Raw genomic sequence first — 19,385 nt, 5'->3', positions numbered from 1 at the left:
TGGTCCATTCTCATCTAGAAGGTTATAGACAGAGGAGATCTTCTCTTACAGCATGGCCTTTGTTCCATTCCTAGATTGTAATGCAGCGCCCTTTTCAGTTCACAGAGGAATAATAAAAAGAAAGCATATTGTATTATATAATTATATAATCCACACATCCCCTATGATTGGACATGCTGAAATCATGAAGTATTCAACAATATATAAGGAGTGATAACTTATTAAAAAAAGTGCTAGTTCACTGAAAGCAAGTCATCAGCTATCCACAAGATAGGTGATAACTTCTTGCTCGGTGGGGTTCCGGCTGATTGTCAGGGCATTTTTATCTCTATTAGAGCGCAGTCAGATGGCCGTATATCATATTGCAATGCTCGGACTGGCCGGCAGCTCTCCTGACTCAAGTGTGCCAGTATATATTTATATGCAGCCAGGAAAGCTGACGGCCAGTTCGAGCACTGTGATGCGATAGTCATCTAACTGTGCCCTTAGATGAAGATGCATTGAGCATGTACAACTCCTGCTTCATTCATTCTCTATGGGGCTGTTGAGCATTGCTCTTGGCTTTTTCCCCAACAGCCCTATAGAGAAAGAATGGCATGACAGTCGGGCGACCAACCTGCTGCTCCATTTTTCAATGGGGATAAAAATTCCCAACGCCGATCGATGAAGGTCTAGCAGGATCAATTACCCGCCGATCCTGATAAAGAGGTTGTCCAGTGAAATCACTTAAGTAAGCCCTGGCTAAAGGCCCCGGCACACATAGCGATTTACCAACGATCACGACCAGCGATACGACCTGGCCGTGATCGTTGGTAAGTCGTTGTGTGGTCGCTGGGGAGCTGTCACACAGACAGCTCTCTCCAGCGACCAACGATCAGGGGAACGACTTCGGCATCGTTGAAACTGTCTTCAACGATGCCGAAGTCCCCCTGCAGCACCCGGGTAACCAGGGTAAACATCGGGTTACTAAGTGCAGGGCCGTGCTTAGTAACCCGATGTTTACCCTGGTTACCAAAAAAAACAAACAGTACATACTCACCATCTGATGTCCGTCAGGTCCCTTGCCGTCTGCTTCCTGCTCTGACTGAGCCGCCGTACAGTGAGAGCAGAGCTCAGCGGTGACGTCACCGCTGTGCTGTACTTTCACTTTCACTTTGCGGCGCTCAGTCAGTGTGGGAAGCAGACGGCAAGGGACCTGACGGACATCAGATGGTGAGTATGTACTGTTTGGTTTTTTTTACATTTACACTGGTAACCAGGGTAAACATCGGGTTACTAAGCGCAGGGCCGCGCTTAGTAACCCGATGTTTACCCTGGTTACCAGTGAAGACATCGCTGGATCGGTGTCACACACACCGATTCAGCGATGTCAGCGGGACCTCAACGACCAAAAAAAGGTCCAGGCCATTCCGACACGACCAGCGATCTCGCAGCAGGGGCCTGGTCGCTGGTACGTGTCACACATAGCGAGATCGCTACTGAGGTCGCTATTGCGTCACAAAACTTGTGACTCAGCAGCGATCTCGCTAGCGATCTCGCTATGTGTGACGGGGGCTTACTCTGCCACATTGTACAGAGGCTGTGGTCACCGAAATCACTCTCAGTCTAAACACATAAGTAGATAATAAATCTTCACGTTTAGAGACATATGGAAACACAGGAAGGCACAGAAAGATCCATGCTGCCATTTAATAATGAATATAGAATTTACGGCAATGTCTTTTTTTTTACTCACTTATTCCATTGATCCACAGCGCTTTACAGACATCATCTTCGCTGTCCCTTTTGGGGCTCACAATGTAAATTCCCTATCTAGGTCTTTTACCCACGATAACAAGGAGAGGACATGCATGCTTGTAGATATTGTCCTTGGTGGTATTTGTACCCAGGACCCCAGCACTGCAAAACAACAGTGCTAACCACTGAGCCACTTCTTCTAAGTATGCCAAGGAAATCTCAAGTCTGCCACAAACCTGAAACCCAAGACTTGCAGTAACGACATACGGTAACTTGGGCAATGCCGCACTGGAGATTCAGTTTTAGTAGAGATATAGAAGAGTGAACAGAGAACATGTAAGAAAAATCCAACAGGAAACCAATGGCCCATAGAAAGTGCTACTTATGAGTACAAGCAAAGGAAAGATTCATTATCTGTACTTAAAGGGTATTCCTATATTACATTGTTGGATCGGTGAGCTCCAAAGCTAAAATCATACATATTTGCAAATACACCCAAAAAAGTATCATTCCTCACTCCTTCTCATTCCCGTTCTCACCTTACTAACTCACTTACTATTCACATCCTCCACTAGCTCTTTTTTGTGGCTGAACATGTGCAGTGCCATCTCCATATTTTTTTATTCATTCATTGTCTCTCTGGCAGATAAATCACACATGTGTTTTAATGTTTCTTCAGTTCAGGGCCAACACGTACAGAGAGGAGCTCATTTCTGCAGTGTATTCGCGCTTCCTTGCAGTCTGTAAGCACCACGTCACTGAATCACAAATGCAATCAGGCATGTGCCAAAGATCCGCTAGTGAAACTCTGCATGGGTTATCAATTGATAGCAGAGAAGTATGAGCAGAGGGTTATCTTCTGCCATATGCATCAGCAGAGCAGGATTTGAAGTTTCACATCACTGATCTGTCAACAGCAGGGAACAAACAAAGCTCAGCCCTGCTTGAGTTACTTCTGCAATGCTCCACTGCGCAAGCAGAGCTGAACGGAGAGTAGGACTGTTGGTCTCTGCAGGAAACCAGCTAACAGATCAATGATGTAAAAATACACAAAATAGGCTAATTTAGATAGCAGAAGATACTGACCGGGAACGTAGAATGCACAGAAGAATAGAGCGCATTCTAAGCACAGAATACACTCTGGCTCCAATTCATTAACACTGGCATTATGTATGCCAGTCTAAACGATGGGCATGCAGAAATAACATGCACTGAACACAGTAAAAGGCGCACCCCACTTAGTGAATTTGGTGCATTGTATCAATCGTATGCATCTCGCTAGAAATGTTACTCCAGTCAGAACCTGAAGTAACGGTTTTGGCGTAAGGAACACCACCATGTTTGATTCATTTGTTGGGAGGGCATTTGATATGTACCCCCCACTTTGGCAGAGCTGCTGGAAAGTGGTGTGAAAATAGCAAAAATGTTGTGACTTTTCAAACTACGCAACATGATAACAGGAATAACAGCAGGACAGGTCCAATAGCGACAGGAGGGTCCAATAACCTGTGGGGGCATCTTTTGGAGGCTGAGGAGTTACATTAGCACAAATGAGTAACCATTTGTACATTATTATTTGATCTCATTCTGATTTTTGGAATAACCCTCTAAGGAGAAGTTCTCACATAGCAATCAAATTAAGGACTAAATCATGTAGATTTTCTGTTAATTTAGAAAAAAAAAACCTGCAAAAATGTGATTTGTTTGCGATGAATGAATCTGCCCTTAATATTGTCTTTGCGGAGGATTCAGAAATCTGCATCAGAAAAAAAAGGCTTTAAATGCAATAAAGGTATATTACAAAGTTAATCCTTACTGCATGGTGCCGTATCAATATGGGGGAAAAAACTATAGAATTCCTGTAGACTGTCGCCTCATCAGCAGAACCCTTGTGGTGACGATGGCTTCTTATGACAGTTAGGGGCCTAACAATAGCCCCCAGGTCTGTTGTGTACAGAAACTTGGCAGTGACATGGCCTAAAAGTACAATACGGAAGTATCCAATCCACCAGGAAATCAGCGACCAAGGTTATTAGAGGACTGGGGGGTCTGCAATACCAAGATAGGTTATTACACTTGGGGCTATTTAGTTTGGAAAAACGAAGACTAAGGGGTGATCTTATTTTAATGTATAAATATATGAGGGGACAGTACAAAGACCTTTCTGATGATCTTTTTAATCATAGACCTGAGACAGGGACAAGGGGGCATCCTCTACGTCTGGAGGAAAGAAGGTTTAAGCATAATAACAGACGCGGATTCTTTACTGTAAGAGCAGTGAGACTATGGAACTCTCTGCCGTATGATGTTGTAATGAGTGATTCATTAATTAAATTTAAGAGGGGACTGGATACCTTTCTGGAAAAGTATAATATTACAGGGTATATACACTAGATTCCTTGATAAGGCGTTGATCCAGGGAACTAGTCTGATTGCCGTATGTGGAGTCGGGAAGGAATTTTTTTCCCCATGGTGGAGTTACTCTTTGCCACATGGGTTTTTTTTGCCTTCCTCTGGATCAACATGTTAGGGCATGTTAGGTAGGCTATGGGTTGAACTAGATGGACTTAAAGTCTTCCTTCAACCTCAATAACTATGTAACTATGTAACTAAGATGTTCAATTCCACTTGTTTGACAAACAGCTTTATCTCCAAACTCCCTTAAAGGGAACCTGTCACCCCCCCTCAGGCGTTTGTAACTAAAAGAGCCACCTTGTGCAGCACAAATGCTGCATTCTGACAAGGTGGCTCTTTTAGTTATGCTCCCTGCACACGCTGAAATAATCACTTATAAAATGGGCCCCCTCTTACCCTGAAATCGTCCTGGGGGCGGGTCTTTCCCCCCTAATCAGACGCAGCACAGCCGTCACTCCGGGCCTGTGCTCGCTGGGCGCTGCCTCCTCTTGCTTCATTATCGTCCCCGGCGCCTGCGCATTAAGTTTTTTTTTCAGGCGTGCGCAGTTGCGCTGCCCTTTGTACTTACAGCGCAGGCACCGGGGCGGTTTCAGGGTAAGAGGGGGCCCATTTTATAAGCGTTTATTTCAGCGTGTGCAGGCATCATAACTAAAAGTCACCTTGTTAGAATGCAGCATTAGTGCTGCACAAGGTGGCTCTTTTAGTTACAAACGCCTGAGGGGGGTGACAGGTTCCCTTTAAACAAAACCATTTACTTTGAGTGTTACAATTCACACTGCTTGATCCTTCTCTCCCAGAAATGGAAGTCTGGCAGTACCAAATGACTGTTCAAACAAAGCACAGACGCTCAGTGCACCCTAGGCATGGCCGAACAGTACAGTGCACCTTCCCACCTACCGTGTGCTGTAAGATCTATTTAGCAATGTATGCAGATTGTACTGTAAAATCTGCTAACAGAACTGCTTTATATTCTTATTGTAAATATAGTAAACATTTTCAAAAGGAAAAAAAAAGTGTTTCCTTGTTATGAAGTGTTCGACCCTAAGAAGTGTCATCGATAAAGCCAAAGATCAGGGCACTACACATGTGGCGGCCAGGAGCACCGGATCTCCCGCACCATTTCGAACTGTATTGGTGTCGACATGAGACCAATGTTTGGATCCTGTGGCCACGATGACAATACTGCATTGTGCGGCCTCTACCAGCGCTTTGTACCAACGCTGAGGACAAAAGGACTTGGTCACTTGGATTAGGAAAGTATAAGCTGTTTTTTTTATATTTTTGCAGGGGTGGCAGTATTACTTTGTAGGGAGTATCGCTATTTTTTTTTTTAAAAGAGAACCTGACAGCTGACATATGCTGCCCAATCCATAGGAGATGCTGGCTGCATGATTTCAGCCATATACATTTAACTATGAAAGGCTGCAGCGTTTCAGAGAAAAACAGTTTAATAGCTGCGAGACCAAGCGGCACCGGTGACTAGGTGGGTTCCTGGCGACTGACACAGCTCTCCTTGTGTGCGTGTATAGGGAGAGATCTGTCACTTCAGGGCCACAGACATGGAGAAGTCGCCGGGGATCCACCTCTACGACTAGTCACCGCTGCGGCTATTAAACTATGTTTTTTTTTCTGAAATACCGCAGTGTTTAACTCTTAAACATATACGGCTGAAATTGTGCAGGTTCTCTTTAGAGGTCAATAACATTTTCTAAATGACAGGGAACTGGAGGTGGACTGCAAACCAGAACTTAAGTTCAGGCAAGGTGTGGATGCACAAGCTGCCTAATATATCTGATAGGCCAGGGAGGCAAAACGCTGCAGGAAACAACAGGGTTAAATTCCTGCAGAGCCAGATGGAAACAGCAGGAAGATGCAGCAGTGCTGGGAGTGCTGCAAGAGGTAACTCATGGACATGGTCCGACATGGGGAGGAGCAGAGGAGATAACGCAGTGAGCAGAATGGCGCTGAGGAGGTGTGCGAGTCCAGTGTGCGGTCCTACATGCACACATTATACAGGGAAGACTGTCAATCACTGAATTGGACTAATTTATTTATTTGGCATTGCTTAAATGGCGCTAATATATTCAGCAGCACTTTACATACATTACCATCACTGTTTCCATTAGGGTTCACAAACTAAATTCGCGATCTATGTTTTTGGAGTATGGGTGCAAACTGGAGACCTAGGAGGAAACCCACACAATCACGGGGAGAACATACAAACTCTTTACAGCTGTTGTCCTTAGTGTGATTTTATCCCAGAGCTCCAGCGCTGCAAGGCAACAATACTAACCACTGAGCCACCGTGCTGCCTACATGACTCATGCATAAAAGAACCAGGGATTTCAATGAATAAAATGCAAGTATTACTGAATCATTTCCAACAAAATGCATATAAATCTGATCAGCTCCTCCTACACCATAACATCCTGCCTGCAGATCAGATACCTTTTTCAACATAAGTGGGTCACTTTAAAGAATAACTTCAGATATTGGTGCTATCGCAGAAATCCATATTGTGCACAGCTGGAATCACAATGGTCCTCTACCTACTAAAAATCTAAAATGATTTCAATCTAAATCAGAAAACAGCAAAAAACGACCGATCCTGGGAAGTGAAGGGTGAAATGATTACCTAGGAGCGGGTACATGCTGTGGACGGCAGCGCTCTGCACAATTTGCACAGCCCATCAATATCTATTGCCATAATCAAATGTAAATGTGATCACAATAGGAATGTTGATTAAGAGCTGGTAAAATGACCGCCTTCCCAAATAACGGAAATGGCTTGGTAATTATTTTTAGAATGGCGTTGAGGCGAGAGAACATGGAGACTGCTCTTACTAGTGTCCCATTAGGTTTCATTACAAATCACATTTTGAGGATCTACATGGCTGTTAATTTGCTGTTGATCTTCACACAATTGCCTTTTGTGCCTTCAGTCTGGCACTCAACTTGGCAATAACAATGACAGTAAATCTAGTAATGACACTACAGCAGGAGTCCCTGGGGCAAAGGCCAGTAACACAAGGCATTAACACAGGGATACATTCAAGTAACACCGGAATTCCACACCAAACCTCAGGGAACAAGCTGAGCCGCATGCAAGAGTGCAGGGCTGAGCAGGGGAAATCGACAGGCACCACACAAGAAAATAAAAGACTCAGGTCAAAGTGAAACAAATTAATAGATAATAAACAAATTCATTTATAACCTAAACACATAATAGCTCAGGACTCATGGTCACAGGGATAGGATGTGCTTCTTTACAGCTAAAAAACCACATGAGCAGCACTACTATACAGTTGTGTGAAAAAGTCTTTGCCCTCTTCCGGATTTCCTATTCTTTTGCATGTTTGTCACACTTTAATGTTTCAGATCATCAAACAAATGTAAATATTAGACAAAGATAACACAAAAATTCACAAAATGCAGTTTTTAAATGAAATTCTTTATTATTAAGAGAAAACTAAATCTAAATCCAAAAGTGATTGCACCCTGAACCTAATAACTGGTTGGGCCACCCTTAGCAGCAATCAAGCGTTTGCGATAACTGGCAATGAGTCTTTTACAACTCTCTGGAGGAATTTTGTCTCACTCATCTTTGCAGAATTGTTGTAATTCAGCTGCGTTGGAGGGTTTCCGAGCACCAACCGCCTTTTTAAGGTCATGCCGCAGCATCTCAATCAGATTAAGGTCAGGACTTTGACTAGGCCACTCCAAAGGCTTAATTTTGTTATTCTTAAACCATTCAGAGATGGACTTGCTGGTGAGTTTTGGATCATTGTCCTGCTGCATAACCCAAGTTCACTTCAGCTTGATGTCACAAGCAGATAGCCGGACATTCTCCTTCAGGAATTTTTGGTAGACAGCAGAATTCATGGTTCCATTTATCACAGTAAGTCTTCTAGATCCTGAGACCTAAAACAGCCCATAGACCATCACACAACCACCACATTTTATTGTTGGCATGATGTTGCTTTTCTGAAATGTTGTGTTACTTCTACACCAGATGTAATGGGATATATACCTTCTAAAAAGTTCAACTTTTGTCTCGTCAGTCCACAGAAAAGTCTTGTTGGATCAGCAAGATGTTTTCTGGCAAAACTGCGACAAGCCCTTATGTTATTATTGCTCAGCAGTGGCTTTCGTCATTTAACTCTGCAATGCAGGCCATTTTTGTCCAGTCTCTTTCTTGTGGTGGAGTCATGAACATTGACCTTAACTGAGGCAAGTGAGGCCTGTAGTTCTTTGGATGCTGTTGTGGGGTCTTTTGTGACCTCTTGGATAAGTCGTTGTTACGCTCTTGGGGTAATTTTGGTTGGCCGGCCACTCCTGGAAAGGTTCACCAATGTTCAATGTTTAGCCATATGTAGATAATAGCTCTGACTGTGGTTCGCTGGAGTCCTCAAAAATTTAGAAATGTCTTTATAACCTTTTACAAGACTGACAGATCTCAATTACTTTGCTTCTTATTTGTTCCAGAATTTTTTTGGATTGCAGCATGATGATTGGCTTTTGAGGATCTTTTGGTATACTTTACTTTGGCAGGTCCTATTTAAGTGATTTCTTGATTGAAAACAGATGTGGCAGTAATCAGGCCTGGGTATGGCTAGGGACTTTGAACTCCACTTCCCAAACATGTGATAACTTAACTGTGGTTTATGTTTAAGGGGTGGCGGGGCAATCACTTTTTCACACTGAGCCCTGTAGGTTTGGATTTCTTTTTCCCTTTAATAATAAAGACCTTCATTTAAAAACTGCATTTTGTGTTTAATTGTGTTATATTTGTCTAATACTTAAATTTGTTTGGTGATCTGAAACATTTAAGTGCGACAAACATGAAAAAAAATAGGAAATCAAGAAGAGGGCAAACACTTTTTCACACAACTGTACACATAGACTAGAAATGGGTAAACGCATGTATATTATAATTTCAATAATTACAACTATTTCTTTTCAGCAAATAGTCGACCACAGAAGCTATAACACAAATGCTGGATTCTGACCTCCAGAACATAACCTTAAAGAGTAACATTTATTTATTTGTTTTCAGAAATCAATAGTACACATGAAAATAAAAAAACAACGTGGCAATTTGTCTTTGAGAAATCCATTTCTTTCGTCTTCATTTTCAAGATCCTGACTTCAAGCGTAACATCTGTTGTTAGTGAATACAGATTTTCCGATTACGGAGATAGAAGATGGCAGTTGGTGCGCATAAAGTTCTATGGAGAATTGTGAATCCATGTGTCTTCTTCTAGCTAATCCTTCCTCAATAGAATTTTAAAAACAACAACTCTCATCTCCTATCTGACTTCACCGAATAAAGATTTAACAAATTTTACCCTTGAATTTAAAATGAAACATCAATCCAGGAGGTGAAAGAAGCACATTTTTCTGATAAGACAAAATACAAAAGTTGTTTATTTTTATCTGTACTATTAAAAATTAAAATAACACTTACACACTGAATTTTTAATGGCTCATTTACTTTCGAAAAGCAAAAGTTAAGCAACTTTCTAAAAGATCTTCATTAAAATTGTTCTACCATTTAGCGGCTGCATACTGTCTGCAATTCTTATATCTAGCTTAGCGCCTTGCAAAGGTACACATTTTGTGTTGAAATCAGTCAGAGCTCCTGCTTAGATCTGTCATCTGCTCTCACAGTGTTAAAGATAGCAGCAGGGAATGGGAGGTAGTTATACACAGATATCCAGAGTATGGAGAGGGGAGAAAGTATCTACTGTCTCAGGAAGGATAAGGAAGAAAGCATATGAAGAAGAAATAAGTGCAGGATAGAATCTGTACTGATACAGGACGTACTGATACAGGACGTAATGAAGGCACCAACAACCTAGACATACACAGACCTCACATAGAGGTTATATTGCTGGGAACAAGAGAGATTGGAAACTTGGATCAGGCTATAAAATGCATAGCAGGAAGCTTTGAAATTACATGAAAGAAAGAAGATTCTAGACTGAAACTCTACATTTAGTTAGTAAAATATTTATTTATTCTGAGTCAAATATGTGTATAGCTTTTAAATAATAAAACAGTATAATGTACTGAAAAAGTGAATTTTACTAAAACCTAAGATAGTAACGCAAGTAAACCAAGTACAAGAACTTTGATATTCTATTATTTTTGCATTAATTGCATTACCAGGCTGAACATTTTATAGCCAATACAAAAAAAGGAGTTGTTATTACATTGCAAGCTGAAAATCAAGAATACAGCCATGCAGGTCAGGTTCATAGGCAAACAATAAAAAAGGCTTTAAAAAACAAACTCTGTAATAAACAGGCAAGCTCAGCAAAGCCGAGTGTTTATGGGGATGGAGGGGAGATGGCTGTCGGTTAAGTACACATCCAGTCAACTACTATTTGTTTTTGTGTTAACATGCACACTTGTCGTACAGTCACTTAGTATGGCTACCAGGAATTTTAGGTTTATGATATCCAAGATGAACGAGGATAAGCAGGTGGGTATCTCCAGGGTCACATCATGAGTGAGTCACGCTGATTTCTAGACAAATCGTGGATACTAATGGAGATGTGTCACTTTGTCGTGTAACTTGCACCAAAACGTAGACACAATTTAAATTTTTTTACACATTTATCATGCATTTTGGTCAAAAAATAAAATGTTTTAGATGTATCTGACACATTTGAAAATGGAGTGCAGCTTAAGAGAGAATGTACGGTAACTAAAAATGTGACAATTTGCACAAAATTGTTTTTGCAAGAAACGAAAAAAAAAAAAGAGGCATAATTTAAGTCAACCAACAAATGATGTGACATTAAGGCCCACAAAACGATTAGTTGAACCTCCGTTGAACCTGCCTACCATCTAATGTAATCAAACAAAAAAGTTTCAGTAACAGACATCCAAAATCAGGATGAGTGGACATTAAAAACTTCATTTTATTACAATGCCTTTAAAAACCTGCTGTTAAAATAGTGAAAGAGGGATTACGCGTTTCGAACAAAAGTGTTCTTAATCATAACCTCGGTGATAAATTTGGAGCACTTTACGACTGTCTAGTATATTCTGCTATATATATTAGACAGGATTAGTAAATCTGCTGTTCTGTTCTCAAAGTTGAAATAAAAGTACAATGATATTGGGGCAATTAGAGATAAGAATGCCTATGAACAGAACAGGGACTGCTGACGTATTGTTTGACAAATTCAGATCCACAAACATAAAGTTTAAGTACTTGTGGTCGTGAGACAAACAATGGAGCTGCACGGGCTAACCGAGACACTGTACAAATTGAGAATACTGGCACATATGGTCAAAAAGAGTAATGGCTGAAGCATAAAGAAAAGCACAACAGGTAAATCTGTCAGGATGGTTATCTTGGGTGCAAGTATGTACGTCTTCACAAAATGTAGACCCTCAACTTCCAGGGGGTCTCTTTCAATGTACAATGTGGACTGAACGCAAAATGCTCTAAGTTGGCAGATAAAATTAAACAACCAAAATCTTTTCTAAAATATAGAGAATAAAAAGAAAGTCTCCTTCACACGTCAATGTTTCTGGTACGTGTGCGCTCAGTGTTTTTTACTGACGTATTCTACGTGGCTACTCATTTGTTCCAGGCCCTAGTTTGTTCCGATTTGCATAAGTGAATGGGTCAGCGAAAGAAATAAAAACAGTCAGCATATCAGATGTCATCTGAGTTGTATCAGTGTGTTTTCTAGTTTCCAATGCAACCGGCTTGGAAAAACCTCCATCAGCTTTTTTGTAAGCAAACAATAAAAACAGACAACATGATTAATGCTAAAAATAGGGGGAAAAAACTCAGAGCTGTATGAATTTGGGCACACTGGTAATAAGAAGGCTGGCCCAAAACTTGCAGTGCAGAAATTATGCAGTACTTTACCACTTTACAGTACTTTACCAATAGTCCCTATTCGTATAATAATGCCCCTAATTCCATGTCCGAGCCCACAAATATGGCTCCACTTTCACTGGTGTAGACAAGGCCCAAAGTACTGGACCACTAAGTGCATGGGAGAAGTCTGTGCAATATAGGTGATAATAATTTTATTTATATAGCGCCAACATATTCCGCAGCAAAGGATAGCAGGAGAGGTGTAACATCATTATTTCAATGAAGCAATGTTCCCAGGGGTGACCTTCACCACCCGGTGGCTGGCCTGGGGGCGACTTTCACCACCTGATGCCTGGCCTTGCCTGTGGTGACTTTCATCACCTAGTGCCTGATCTGGGGCGACCTTCAACATCTGGTGGCTGGCCTGGGGTGACCTTCACCCTCCTGGTGGCTGGCCTGAGCTGACCTTCGCCCCTCTCGGTGGCTGGCCTGGGGCAACCTTCACCACCCGATGCCTGGCCTGGTCTGTAGCGACCTTCATCACCTGGTGCCTGGTCTGGGGTGACCTTCAACATCCGGTGGCTGGCCTGGGGTAACCTTCACCCTCCTGGTGGCTGGCCTGGGGTGACCTTTGCCCCCTCCCGGTGGCTGGCCTGGGGTGACCTTTGCCCCCTCCCAGTGGCCGGCCTGGTGGATGCCAGTTCAACGCCTCATGGTGCATCTGTTGTGCCCACTGTACGGTGGTGGTGGAGACTTATTGATCGCTGCGGTTTTTCTATAATTTGTGCTGGGGATAGTGAAGGAGTTCTGTGGATGAATGGACTTATGCATGAGCCAAAGGGAACCTGACTGAAATATAAAATCAATTCGGGCCTCATTATAAAATCTAGTAAACCATTTCTCTGAAGAGAAACCGTTATAGTGGTCAAGGTGGTACTGTAGATGGGGTTTCTTAGGGCCAAATCCATATTCAAGAGCTGAGCTATACAGTGGTTTTCTTTTTATAAAAAGTATCCACCACCCCTCAAAAAAAAAAAAAAAGATAAGAGAAATGGCGTCTGACTGATAGTACCATATAAATGAAGATCGAACATAAGTTATATTTGGGCATAATGGGCAGCAGGGTGGCTTAGTGGTTAGCACAGCAGCCTTGCAGCGCTGGAGTTCTGGGTTCTAATCCCACCTTGGACAACATCTGGTTCTCCTCCTATCTTTCTGACCACTCCTTCAGTGTTCTGTTCTCTGACTCCACTTCATCTCCTCTTCCTCTCACTGTCGGGGTACCTCAGGGCTCAGTCCTTGGCCCCCATCTCTTCTCTCTCTACATGGCCCCAATTGGACAGACCATCAGCAGATTTGGCTTTCAGTACCATCTTTATGCCCACGACACACAACTATACACGTCATCCCCTGACCTTACCCCCGCTGTACTACAGAATACCAGTGACTGTCCGCTGTCTCCGACATCATGTCCGCTCTCTATCTGAAACTCAATCTCTCCAAAACTGAACTTCTTCTGCTCCCACTGTCTACTAACCTCCCTAAACCTGACGTTTTCGTCTCTGTGGGTGGCACCATAACACCCCGGCAGCAGGCGCGCTGTCTGGGCGTTACGTTTGACTCCGATCCCTCCTTCACATCCCATATACAATCTCTTGCCCGCTCGTGCCACTTACACCTAAAGAACATCTCTAGAATCCGCCCTTTTCTCACTATGGAAACAACATAAACCCTCACTGTCGCCCTGATCCACTCCCGCCTGGACTACTGCAACGCTCTATTAATTGGCCTCCCCATTACTCGACTTTCCCCTCTCCAGTCTATCATTAATGCAGCAGCCAGGGTTGTCTATCTAGCTAATCGTTACTTGGACACGTCCGCTCTTCGCCAGTCGTTACACTGGCTGCCCATTCATTATAGAATCCAATTCAAAGTACTTGTTCTCACCCACAAAGCTCTCCACAGTGCGGCACCCCCTTACATCTCCTCCCTCATTTCTGTCTATCGGCCTAACCGACCTCTGCGCTCTGCAAATGACTTTAGACTAACCTCCGCACTAATCCGTACCTCCCACTCCCGACTCCAAGACTTCTCCCGTCTGGAATGCTCTACCCCAAGATATTAGGACCATTCACAATTTGCATAGTTTTAGGTGCTCCCTCAAAACACATTTGTTCAGAGAGGCCTACCACGTTCCCTAATCAAAGTCACTTTATGTTTGTGTGTAGCCCATTCACTATCTCATCTATCCCCCACTCCCTGAAGATGGCTGGACCATCATTGTAAATACATCATTCTAAATACACACCTGTGCTTTGTATCTCCCCCACTTCATTATAGATTGTAAGCTCTCACGAGCAGGGTCGTCTTATGTTGCTTTAATTATTGTATTGTTAACATTGTTACTTATGACTGTTGTGTTTGAAACTGTTAAACTGTAAAGCGCTGTGGAATATGTTGGCGCTATATAAATAAAGATTATTATTATTATTATTCTCCAACCTTGATGAATTTTGGGCAAACATGTCAACTTCCATGAGGCCAGCGCCCATCTGATGAGAAAGTATGGGAATTTTTTTATTTAAACTCCTGATCCTTTTGTACTCCCTGGAGATAAGCTGTCGCTGCCTTACAGATCAACCAAGAGTTTGTATACGTGGTTTAGCAGAAATAGCTAGCGGCCAAACGCAATCTAATGTCTACGGCCAGCCATAACGAGCCCCGGCTGAGCTCTACATGGTTATAAGCAATGCATGGAAAAATAAGATAAAATCATTACATGATACAAGATGCAAGATATCTTCTCAAAGTTCTTGTTCCATTCAGACCATATCTATTCTCATCTTCCCAGGATAAAAACACTGATACCCAATGAATATTGAAAACCACCAATGAGTGATCAGTGGGAGACCCTCTTTAAGAAAATCCACTTATGGAACATAAAAGTCCAGGGTAATGATGAGAAACACACACGCACCACAGGCAAAGCACAACACAGAATACATCTTTTTCAATGCCAAGGAATATTAATGTTGCAAACTCCTTTAATCCTTCCTGCAACAGGAGGTCACTGTACATCTGGCCTGCAGGTCAGTTATAAATCCATTGCATAGTTAAACCCCGTGGACGGCGCAGACTGAGAGGGCATCAGCTAGTAGATGCAATGCTGATACTAGAACATACAGCACAAGACCTATGGGGACAGCGATCGTCTGCAGCAGTCACATGGATGTGTGGCATGACACGCTGCAGAAAAGTAAACAAAGACCAGAGGAGGCCACCGGAGAAGCAGGGGTTGCCAAGTGAGAAGAGTCCATTTATCACATTTCCTACGGCTAGGCTTTAAACAGGTTTTTCCAATAAGCTCTATTAGTAGTTGAGAAAAAAAATGACAAAAAAACATTGTTTATTTACCCTGCCCAGGTCCAGTGTCAAGTCTCCACCCCTGCAGACAACTGAGCACAGCAGCTCTGCTGATGTAGAAGGCACAAACCGCTCATCATAGCTGCTGAGCTCACCGATTGGCTACCACTACAGCCAATATAGACATGACAATATCAAATATGTTTTATTTTTTAAAAAATTCTTTATTTTTGAACTGGGAATGAGGTTCAATGGAAACAGATTTAGAAAGGGACAGTGTGGCTTCCAATCAGACAATCAGTGAGCTCAGCAGCTCTCAGCCTCTAGTGCCGGCTACATTAGAGGAGCTGCTGAGCTCAGGCATCTGCAGCGCTGTTGATGTGATGTCAGGACTGCAGATAACAACACCAGGAGCAGCGATGGGGACTCAGTGCTGGACCTGGGGAAGTGAGACTTCAGAATTGGTTTGTTTTTATTATTATTATTAACTAGATGTTTCCAGCCAGCTAACGCTCGGCATGCTCATCGCTATCTACTTAACGCTGCTGGTGATTAAACAAAAGTAAATAATGACAACATTCAATAGCGCTTACGCAGGTGGTAAATTAACTTAAAATGAAGTTAATAACAATAGTGTGGTGATGTGTTGGGGGCGGGATTATGTGTGGTGATATGGTGGGGGGGCGGGATTATGTGTGGTAATGGGGTGGGGGCAGAATTATGTGTGGTGATGTGGGGGGCGGGATTATCAGTAGTAATGTGGTGGAGGGCGGGGTTATGTGTGGTAATGTAGTGGGGGCGGGATTATGTGTGGTAATGTGGTGGGGGGCGGGATTATCTGTAGTAATGTGGTGGGGGGCGGGATTTAGTGTGGTGATGTGGTGGGGGCGCGGGATTATGTGTGGTGATGTGGTGGGGGCGCGGGATTATGTGTGGTGATGTGGGGGGCGGGATTATGTGTGGTGATGGGGTGGGGGGGCGGGATTATGTGTGGTGATGTGGGGGGGCGGGATTATGTGTGGTGATGTGGTGGAGGGGCGGGATTATGTGTGTGTGGTGGGGGGCCTGGATTATGTGTGGTGATATGGTGGGGGGGCGGGATTATGTGTGGTAATATGGTGGGGGGCTGGATTATGTGTGGTAATGTGGTGGGGGGTGGGATTTAGTGTGGTGATGTGGTGGGGGCGCGGAATTATGTGTGGTGATGTGGTGGGGGCGCGGGATTATGTGTGGTGATGTGGTGGGGGCGGGATTATGTGTGGTAATGTGGTGGGGGGCGGGATTATATGTGGCAATGTGGTGGGGGCGCGGGATTATCTGTGGTAGTGGTGGTGGGGGTGCGGGATTATGTGTGGTAATGTGATGGCGGCGGGATTATTTGTGGTAATGTGGTGGGGGGCGGGTTTATGCGTGGTAATGTGGTGGGGGGTGGGATTATGTGTGGTAATGTGGTGGGGGCAGGATTATCTCTGGTAATGTGGTGGGGGGCGGGATTATGTGTGGTAATGTGGTAGGGGCGGGATTATCAGTAGTAATGCGGTGGGGGCGGGATTATCTGTAGTAATGTGGTGGGGGGCGGGATTTAGTGTGGTGATGTGGTGGGGGCGCGGGATTATGTGTGGTGATGTGGTGTGGGGCGGGATTATGTGTGGTGATGTGGTGGGGGCGGGATTATCTGTAGTAATGTCGTGGGGGGGCGGGATTATGTGTGGTAATGTGGTGGGGGGCGGGATTATGTGTGGTAATGTGGTGGGGGGCGGGATTATGTGTGGTAATGTGGTGGGGGTGGGATTATGTGTAGTAATATGGTGGGGTGGCGGGATTATGTGTGGTGATGTGGTGGGGGGTGGGATTATGTGTAGTAATATGGTGGGGTGGCGGGATTATGTGTGGTGATGTGGTGGGCGGGATTATATGTGGTAATGTGGTGGGGGTGGGATTGTGTGGTGATGTGGTGGGGGGGTGGGATTGTGTGGTGATGTGTTGGGGGTGGGATTATGTGTGGTAATGTGGTGGGGGTGGGATTGTGTGGTGATGTGTTAGGGGCGGGATTATGTGTGGTGATGTGTTGGGGGCGGGATTATGTGTGGTGATGTGTTGGGGGCGGGATTATGTGTGGTGTGTTGAAGGGGCGGGATTATGTGTGGTGATGTGGTGGGGGCGGGATTATGTGTGGTGATGTGTTGGGGGCGGGATTATGTGTGGTGTGTTGAAGGGGCGGGATTATGTGTGGTGATGTGGTGGGGGGGCGGTATTACGTGTGGTGATGTGGTGACGGGGCGGGATTTGTGGGGGGCAGGATTGTGTGTGGTGATGTGGTGCGGATTGTGTGTGGTAATGTGGTGGGGGGGCAGGATTATATATGGTCATGTGGTGGGGGCAGGATTGTGTGTGATAATGGGGTGGGGGGTAGGATTATGTGTGGTGATGTGGTGGGGCGGAGCTACTGTGCAGGGGGCGGGATTAGCGAGTAATCACGATGCCTCTTATATATATAGATGAAGCTTATAGGAAAAACTTTCCTGAAAAGGGAAAACCCCTGTTTTTATTTTATTTATTATTATTGTACTTGCTTATATAGCGCCATAATTCCACAGAACTTTACAGACATCATCACTGTCCCCGATGGGGCTCACAATCTAGATTCCCGATCTGTAGGTCTTTGGAGTGTGGGAAGATACCGGAGAACCCATTAATTTTAATAAAACTCAGTTAATTTTCTTAAACGCCTGGAAAGCCCCATTAAGAATATAGGTCACTTTCAGATTAGATAGGCACACTATGACATGTGCTATACTTTGAACTGTCTGCTCATTGGAAATTCTAGGAAGAGATTGGTGGTATGGGTACTGCCGATAGCTCCACCTGCAATTCAGTGCACTCTAGGCCAAAAACAAACAAACACAGAGTTGGCAGACTGGTTGTTACAGAGTACATCTAATTGACAAGGTGCAGCTGAGATCCAATGCACAGACTTAGACTTGCTAAACCTGAAAAGTCTCCAGTAAAGTCCTGAAGTGTCTGCATAAAGTATCCGACAAAATATTATGGTGATTGTGACTAGTACTAAAGAACTAAACATTGTCATCCAATAAGAAAAGTCCTATACGGCACAGTGAGATGGTCCATAATTACAAGATCTAGTAAATGTAAAGTCTTCATACATTTATTTAAACTTCTGCTTTAGTTCCCTGCCTCACTGGTTCCTGTAAATCAGTCTGATAGAACTGAATAATAACCAAAATGTGCCATCAATAAAGGAGTAAATCACCCAACACCTGAGCCAACGAGCCCTTAACCTTTCCTATTTACCTCTGGAACAACACTCAGCGACGCCTGGAGGAGCCTCCGGGACCCTGCAGCACGGGTATCACAGGACAGCAGCCAATAATGGGTACGGTACAAGGGTCAGGCTCTCTTTAACTTTCCATTGTTAACAGGTCAACAAGCCAGAGGGAAGAAGCAGCCCGAATCTTGGAGGTTAGGCATCGGGTTATGCTAGCCACAAGCAATCAAGGAGCAAAACGCTTTGTATCCATGGCAACAATCCAATTAAAACTAGTTCTAGATCAAGAAATGTAATGAATTAAAATAGTTCTTGGATGCTGGTCAAAAATATAACAATACCCATGTCCACGTAAAGTAATCCAGGAGGAAACGATTACCACTTCTGTGTCCTGCAGTAACTCACTCTGGATTTCATAGCTTTTTAGAACATTGGATATGTTACGTCAGAGATGCAAAACCTGGGGGCCACATGCGGCTCTAGAAGACTTCCTGAGTGGCCCTCAATTATATGGTCACATACATGTCTGCCAGAGCCTGTGTATAAGGTAGCACCGTAGGGATGGGTCACCATCAGTGGTGCACAGCGTGGCAATTTCTGTGGCCAAGCCATCATCTAGGTAAGGAGCAGATGAAGTAAAGAAGTGGCCATTTATCAGGGCTGCCTTAAACATTGTAGTATATGGGAGAAGGGAAACACTCGGCTGTGTCAGTGTCTCGTAGAAACTACAATGGAAAA

General features: G+C 43.8%; 1 protein-coding gene across 1 annotated transcript in view; it reads right to left on the bottom strand.

Annotated features, from left to right (window-relative positions):
- The window catches only part of UBE2E1 (ubiquitin conjugating enzyme E2 E1), a 50,247-nt gene that overhangs the window by 15,924 nt on the left and 14,938 nt on the right, over window positions 1-19,385 (bottom strand). The gene's annotated exons all lie outside the window — the stretch shown is intronic.

This window comes from Ranitomeya variabilis, chromosome 6, assembly GCF_051348905.1.
Source record: "Ranitomeya variabilis isolate aRanVar5 chromosome 6, aRanVar5.hap1, whole genome shotgun sequence".
NCBI lineage: Eukaryota > Metazoa > Chordata > Amphibia > Anura > Dendrobatidae > Ranitomeya > Ranitomeya variabilis.
The sequence above is the reverse complement of the archived record's forward strand: the minus strand, read 5'-3'. Positions and strand labels throughout refer to the sequence as shown.